Source organism: Monodon monoceros, unplaced genomic scaffold (genome assembly GCF_005190385.1).
Source record: "Monodon monoceros isolate NGI ecotype Baffin Bay Population unplaced genomic scaffold, NGI_Narwhal_1 Super_Scaffold_15, whole genome shotgun sequence".
In the NCBI taxonomy this organism is placed as follows: Eukaryota; Metazoa; Chordata; class Mammalia; order Artiodactyla; family Monodontidae; genus Monodon; species Monodon monoceros.
Window position 1 is genome coordinate 80,285,149 of NW_021703771.1, and position 8,837 is coordinate 80,293,985.

The window sequence follows — 8,837 nt, forward strand, 5'->3', positions numbered from 1 at the left end:
AAACAGTATGGAGGTTCCTTAAAAAACTAAAAACAGAGCTACCATATGACCTAGCAATTCCAATCCTGGGTATATATATCCAAAAACCCCACAAAAACACTAATTTGAAAAGATACATGCACCCCAATGTTCATAGAGCATTATTTACAATAGCCAAGATATGAAAGCAACCTAAGTGTCCATCAACAGATGACTGGATAAAGAAGATCTGGTATATATATGATGGAGTATTATTCCGACATAAAAAAGAATGAAATTTTGCCATTTGCAACAACATGGATGGACCTGGAGGGTATTATGCTTAGTGAAATAAGTCAGACAGAGAAAGACAAATACTGTGTGTTATCACTTATATGTGGAATCTAAAAAATAAAACAAATGAATGAACATACCACAACAGAAACGGACCCACAGATATAGAGAACTAATCAGTGGTTACCAGTGTGGAGAAGAATGGGGAGGGGAGGGGTAAGGTAGGGATAGGGGATTAAGAGGTACGAACTGCTATGCATAAAATAAATAAGCTACAAGGACATATTGTACAGCACAGGGGATATAGCTAATATTTTATAGTAACTTTAAATGAATTACAATCTATAAAAATATTGAATCATTACGTTGTACACCTGAAACTAATATAATATTGTAAATCAATTACACTTCAATAAAAAAGTCTATAGGGGCTTCCCTGGTGGCGCAGTGGTTGAGAGTCTACCTGCCGATGCAGGGGACACGGGTTTGTGCCCCGGTCCGGGAAGATCCCACATGCCGCGGAGCGGCTAGGCCCGTGAGCCATGGCCGCTGAACCTGCGCGTCCGGAGCCTGTGCTCTGCAACGGGAGAGGCCACAACAGTGAGAGGCCCGCGTACCACAAAAAAAAAAAAGTCTATAGATCTTGAAAGTGATAATAGAAAGTAAAATTTCAATCCTCCTCTCACTCCCAATGAAAAGAATTTTTGCTAGTTTCATTTATAGGATAGGAATTGTCATGAGTTATTAATATAGGTACCCTACTCAAGAGATGAGGGAGGTCTGGACAAATATTCCTACATTTTTAGATTCCACAAACTCATAACTTTTAAAAAACAAGTTTAAGAATGCACATGTAGAGGGAAAAATCCCAAGCAACTACCGTCTGTTACCTTTATTTCAATTTCTTTCATCACCCCCTTCCCAAATATAATCTCAGAATTAAAGATCTTTAAATAAAAAACTCATAGCGTTGTCCTTATTTTTCGACATTTGCCATGCTTAATGAAGAGTTTTTGTGGACTGAATCGAATTTTGAGATCCATAGGATTAGAGAGGTTCTCAAGTCTCTTTCTGTACTATGATTAGATGGTCTTCAACTCATTTTTAGGGCCTGAAATCCATACATAACCAATGTCCTGCCATAAATCATTAACTTTATTTGCTTGCTGAATTTTGATGGCTACGAAAATTCTTTCACCTTGAAATGCAGAAATTCTTCTGGTAGACTCACAGTGAACTCATAGTAGAATGGGTTAGAAACCATAATGTGGCAAGAAGGATTGACTTGTAAATAAATTGGTATTGTATCTCAGCCATCTCTAGGGTTTAAAACTTTAAGTTTTTCTTTATTTTTTTGGAATTTTAAAAATATTTACTATTCTGACAGTTGGAATTTCCTAATGGATTTAAATATTTCCTAAATGACTAAGATATAGTCATATACCCTAAGTCAGCAAAGAATATTTGCAAAAAAACAATTCCACTTGTAGAAAATTAAAAGCAGTATGTTTGCTGGGTTTTTTCCCTATGTATATTTTGTTGTTTTGAAGGGGAAAGCTTTTTAGTTATTGGTTACTTATTGGGTGGTGGAAATCTGCTCTTCTGAAATTCTTTCATGGAACTCTTTATCCTAAGGTAGGTATATCTGAAGGAACAACCATTCAAAAGACTGAGAATATGGTGCTCTTTCTTTGTGCGACAGCAAAAACTAGTTTATCTATATGAAGCCTCAATTACTGAACATATTTGGGGCAGAAAAACAGTCTTTCATCTATCCAGGAAGACTGAAGAATAAGTTATTGTGGACAGCAAAATTGTGCAGTTGTCTGATCTTCAATTTTTTTCTATAGAGCATTACACACTAAGAATCTTACATGGAATGCACTGAACATAATTTCACTAATTTTTTGATGCTTCAAGGTCATCTTTATAAACATTAACTTTTTTATGCCAGCTGTATGGAGACATAACTTACATATAATAAAACTCATCCATTTAAAGTGTACCACTCGGTGCAACTATGACCACTATTTAGAGCATTTTCATTACTTAATACCCATTAGCAGGCATTCCAGTTACACCCTCTACAGCCTCTGGCAACCACAAATTTACTTTCTGCCTCTAGGATTTGCCTATGCTGCACATTCCATATAAATAGAATGACATAATGCGACTTATGACTGGCTTCTTTCTGCAGTATAATTTATTTTCAAGCTTCATCCATGTTATAGCATATAAACAGCACTTCATTCTTTTTATTGCCAAATAATATTGCATTGTTTGGATATACTACTTTTTGTTTATCTATTCATTGATGGATACTTAGATTCTTTCCATTTTTTGGCTTTTATGAAAAATGCTGCTATGGACATTCATGTACACATTTCTGTGTGGATATGTTTTTATTTCTCCTGGGTGGAGAAATGGAATACTTAGGAGTGGATTGCAGGGTCATACGTAACTCTATGTTTAACACTTTAAGAAACTGCCAGACTGTTTTCCAAAGTGGCTGCACCATGTTACAATTCCAGCAGCAAATGAGCTTTCCAATTTCTCTTTATCTTCATCATCTCTTGCTATTGTCTGGCTTTGATTTTAGCCACCTTAGTGGGTATGAAGTAGTATAAAAATGTGATTTTGATTTGTATTTCCTTGTTGACTAATGACATTGAACCCTTTTCATGTGCTCATTGCTCATTTGTTTAAATTCTTTGGAAAAATGTCTAAGAGTTCTTTGTATATTTTGGATATAAGTTCCTTATTAGGTATACAGTTTGAACATGTTTTCTCCCATTCTGTGGTTTGTCTTTTTGCTTTCTTGATGGTGTCCTTTGAAGAACATTTAAAATTTTGATGAAATCAAATTTATCTATTTTTTTCTGTCATTTATGCTTTTGATGTCATATATAAGAAACCATTTTCTAACCCATGGTCACACAATTATACTCCTATGTTTTATTCCACGAGTTTTAAAGTTTTAGCTTTTTACATTTAGGTCTTTGAGCTAAATCCATATGAGTTCATCCATTTTGAGCTAATTTTTGCATATGGTGTGAAGTAGGGGTCAAATTTCATTCTTTTACATGTGGATATCTAGTTGTCCCAGCACTACTTGTTGAAAAGACTATTCTTTCTCCATTGAATAGTTTTGAACACTTGTTAAAATGAATTGGCCATAAATGTATGGGTTTATTTTGACTCTCTGTTGATCTATACATCTATCTTTATCCCACAGTACACTGTTTTCATTACTGTAGCTTTGTAGTAAGTTTTGAAATTGGGAAGTGTGAGTCCTATGACTTTGCTCTTCTTTTTCAAGATTGTTTAGGTTTTTTTTTTGGTTCTCCTGAAATTACATATGAATTGTAGGATAGGCTTTTCCATTTCTGAAAAAAAGACTGTTGGGATTTTGATTGGTATTGCATTGAATTTGCGGCTCACTTTGGGGAGCACTGCCATCTTTCCAATATTGTCTTCCAACATGAACATACAATGCTTTCTATTTATTTAGGTCTTTAATTTCATCAGTTTTGTTGTTTTCATTATGTACGTTCTGCATCTCTTTGGTTAAGTTTATACTTGAGTATTTTATTCCTTTTGATGCTATTATAAATAAAATAGCTTTCTTAATTTCCTTTCAGATTGTTCACTGCTAGTGTATAGAAATACAATTGACTTTTGCATATTATTGATTTCATAGGCTGAAAACTTGCTGAACTCATTTATTAGTTCTAGTAGTCTTTTCGTAGATTCCTTAAAATTTCTGTACACAAGACCATGTCTTCTGCAATTAGAGACAGTTTTACTTTTCCTTTCCAATCTGGATGCTAGATGCCTTTTATTTTTTCCCGCCTAACTGCCATTGCCAGAACTTTCAGTACAATGTTGAATAGAAGCGGCAAGAGTAGACATTTTTGTCTTGCTCCTGATCTTAGGGGGAAAAAAGCATTCAGTCTTTCACATTACATTATAATGTTAGCTGTGGGGTTTTCCTAAATGCCTTTTATAGGGCTGAGGGAGGTCTCCTCTATTCCCAGTATTGTTGGCTGCTTTAATTAAAAAAATTGAATTTTGTCAAATGCTGTTTCTGCATCTATAGAGATGATCAGGTTTTGTTCTTTATTTTATTAATATGGTATATGACATCGATTGATTTTCAGATTTCACAACTTTGCATCCTTGGGCTAAATCCCACTTGGTCATGATACATAATCTTTTTTTTTTTTTTTTTTTTTTTGTGCGGTACGCGGGCATCTCACTGTTGTGGCCTCTCTCGTTGCGGAGCACAGGCTCCAGACGCGCAGCCTCAGTGGCCATGGCTCACGGGCCCAGCCGCTCTGCGGCATGTGGGATCTTCCTGGACTGGGGCATGAACCTGTGTCCCCTGCATCGGCAGGCAGGCTCTCAACCACTGCACCACCAGGGAAGCCCCATAATACTTTTTATATGTTGCTGGATTCAATTTGCTAGTATTTTGTTGAGGATTTTTGCAACTATGACTTTAAAGGATGTTGATCTGTAGTTTTCTTTTGACGTCTTTGGTATCAAGGTAAACTAGCCTCATACAATGAATTGGGAAGTATTCCCTCTTCTATGTTTTGAAGAGTTTGTGAGGGATTCGTATCACTTTTTCTTTAAATGCTTATTAGAATTCACCTGTAAAGCTACCCTAGCCTGGGTTTCTGTGAAAAGTTTTAAAAATTATCAGCTCAATCTTTTTATTTGTTATAGGTATATTCAGGTTTTCTATTTCTTCTTAAGTCAGTTTTGGTAATCTGTGTCTTTCTGGGAATTTGTCCCTTTCACCAAAGGTTATTTAACTTTGTAGCATACAGCTGTTCATAACATTCTCATAATAATCCTTTCTATTACTGTAGAGTTGGTAGTGATATCCTTTCGTTTGTAATTTTAGTAATTTGAGTCTTCTTGGTCAGTCTAGCTAAGGGCTGTCAATTTTGTTGATATTTGCAAAGAACCAACTTGTGGCTTTATTGATTCTATTGTTTTTCTATTCTCCATTTATTTCTACTCCAACCTTTATTATTTTCTTCCTTCTGCTTCCTCTGAGTTTATTTCACTCTTCATCATCTAATTTCCTAGGTGGAAGGTTAGGTTACTGACTTAAGATCTTTCTTCTTTTAAACAAAGGGAAATCCCTGGTGGTCCAGTGGTTAGGACTCCACACTTTCACTGCTGAGGGTACAGGTTCGATCCCTGGTTGGAGAACTAAGATCCCGTAAGCTGCGTAGCATGGCCCAAAACAAACAAACAAACAAAAAAAGTAGGTGCATCCCATAAATTTTGGTAGTTATATATATATATATTTTGCGTGTGTGTGTGTGTGTGTGTGTGTGTGTGTGTGTGTGTGTATGTGGTACATGGGCCTCTCACTGTTGTGGCCTCTCCCGTTGTGGAGCACAGGCTCCAGATGCACAGGCTCAGCGGCCATGGTTCACGGGCCCAGCCGCTCCGCAGCATGTGGGATCTTCCCGAACCAGGGCACAAACCCATGTCCCCTGTATCGGCAGGTGGACTCTCAACCACTGCACCACCAGGGAAGCCCCCTATAATTCTTTTTATACGTTGTTGAATTCAATTTGCTAATATTTTCCTGCAGATTTTTGCAACTAGGTTCATGAGAGATATTTGTCTGTAGTTTTCTTGTAATGTCTATGTCTGATTTTGGTATTAGAGTAATGCTGGTCTCATAGAGTAGGTTAGGAAATATTCCCTCTGCTTTTATTATGTGAAAGAAATTGTAGAGAATTGGTGTAATGTGTTAAATGTTTGGTAGAATTCACCAGTGAACTCATGTGGGCCTGGTGTTTTGTTTTGTAAGGTTATTAACTATTGATTCAATTTATTTAATAGATATAGGCTTATTCAGATTGCCTACTTCCTCCACTTTTTTTTTTTTTTTTTTTTGCGGTACGCAGGCCTCTCACTGTTGTGGCCTCTCCCGTTGCGGAGCACAGGCTCCGGATGCGCAGGCTCAGCAGCCATGGCTCATGGGCCCAGACACTCCGCGGCACGTGGGATCTTCCCGGATCGGGGCACGAACCCGTGTCCCCTGCATCAGCAGGCAGACTCCCAACCACTGCGCCACCAGGGAAGCCCCCTCCTTCATTTTTTAAGAGCAGTTTTGTTGGATATAAAATTCCTGAATGGCAGCCTTTTTCTTCTGGCACTTTTGAGTACATCACTCTACTGCTTTCTGACCTCCATGGTGACTGAATAAAAATAAGCTGTTAATATTGAGGAGCCCTTGTATATGATGAGTTATTTTTGTCTTGCTGCTGTTGAGGCCCAGGGCATGCTGCCCCCAAATATGTCTCAGTGGCATATTGATTATTTTGAATTAAAGTTACTTGAGAAACAGTGAAAAAAATGATATAAAAAATCCACTATGGGGCTTCCCTGGTGGCACTGTCTCAGAATTGTCTTTGTCTCTGTCTCTTGGCAGTTGGACTATGATGTGTGCAATTGTGGATCTCTTTTGAGTTTATTATATATGGAGTTTACTGAGCTTCTTGGATGTAAATATTAACATTTTTTTTCCATCAAATTGAGGATGTTTTCAGCCATGGTTTCTTCAAGTGTTCTTTCTGCCCCTTTCTCTCTTCCCTCTCCTTCTGGGATTCCTACTATGTGTCTGTCAGCGTTCTTATAGTGTCCCACACGTCTCTGAGGCTCTATTCAGTTTTCTTCATTCATTTTTCTTTCTGTTCCTCAGAATGGATAATATCAATTGATTTAACTTCAATTTCATGGCTTCTTTCTTCTAACAGTTCACATCTGAGGCCCTCTGGTTAATTTTTCATTTCAGTTATTGTACTTTTCAACACCAGAATTTCTATTTGGTTCCTTTTTATGATTTCTACCTCTTGATATTCACTCTTGGGTGAGAATCATTCTCATACTTTAAGTCTTTAGACATGGTTTCCTTTAGTTCTTTGAACATATTTATAATCGCTGATTAACGTCTTTGTTAAATAGGTTCAAAATTCGGACTTTCTCAGGGACAGTTTCTATCGACTGCTTTGTTTTTTCTTCTGCATGGGCTAAACTTTCTTATTCTTTGCATGTCGTGTATTTTTTGTTGAAATTTGAACATTTTATTTTACTTATTTATTTTTGGCTGCGTTGGGTTTTTATTGCTGCGCGTGGGCTTCTCCCTAGTTGCGGTGAGCGGGGGCTACTCTTCGTTGCGGTGCGTGGGCTTCTCACTGCAGTGGCTTCTCTTGTTGCAGAGCATGGGCTCTAGGCGCACGGGCTTCAGTAGTTGTGGCACGCAGGCTCAGTAGTTGTGGTTCGTGGGCTTAGCTGTTCCACGGCATGTGGGATCTTCCCGGACCAGGGCTCGAACCTGTGTCCCCTGCATTGGCAGGTGGATTCTTAAACCACTGCGCTACCAGAGAGGCCCTGAACATTTTAAAGAATTAAAATGTGGTAACTCTGGACATCAGATTCTTGCTCTACCCCTTCAACCTGGGTTTCTGGTTGGTGTTTGTCTGTTTAATGGCCTTCCTGAACAAATTCTGTAAAGTCTGTATTCTTTGTGTTGCCACTGAAGTCTGCTCAGTTAGCTTAGTGTTCAGCTAATGATTAGAGAGATTTCTTAAGTGCCCTGAACCAATAAGTCTTACACCCTTTGCCGAGGAGCTCTGTGTGTGTTGAGACACACCCTCAGTATTTCAGCAGTTTACAACTCTGACTTAGCTTTTAACTCCTGCTTGTGTAGATCCTCAAGGTCAGCCAGGGATGAGAGATAAAGGCCTTCCCAGGTCTTTCCTGGGCATGCAAACAGCCCTACAAAGCACCCTATACATATAGATTCCCAGGAATATGTTGAAGCTTTTCAAAACCTCCTGTGGACGTCACATTCCTCAGATTTCCTTTTCAAGTTTTTTGGCCAGCCTCCTGTTTGCTCCAACTGGCATTTCCAGCTCAGGCAGCTGTGATGTTAGACAATTACTGCTGATTATTTATTTATTTTTAAACGAATGCCCTGGTGTTGGGACCTTCCTCACCGAGCAAGCTCTGAGTCAGGTCAAATAAAGATAAGTCCTGTAAAAGGACTTATCCAGGGAGCTAGCCCCCAGACAGGTCAAATACTGACAGTTTTCTGGGGATATGGCTTTTCTGGAGAGCTCTAGGGCATGTTTTGCTCCCTCCAGTGGCTGATAGGCTGCTTGTTTTCTCAGTTACCGTGGTTTTGAGTCTGTTGGTTTTCAAGGCTACTGTGGAGCTGGGAAGAATGAGATGGGAATAGGGCAAGTTAAAATGCCACAAAGCTTACTCTTCTGTGATTCAGCTACTTTTCTTGAATAAATACTCTTCATTGTTGCAAGCCTTTGGTTAATTTCTAGAGTTCTGAAAATGTTACTTTTTTGACCATTTTGGCCTGTGTTCTCATTGCTCTTATGGAGGAGCTGAGTTTCAGAGGTCCTGACTCCACCGTTCCAGAAGCGCTTCGTCCATCATCCCTAACCTCTGTACCGTGCTGTAGTGCTTCGTCCATCATCCCTAACCTCTGTACCGTGCTGTAGTGCTTCGTCCATCATCCCTAACCTCTGTGCCGTGCT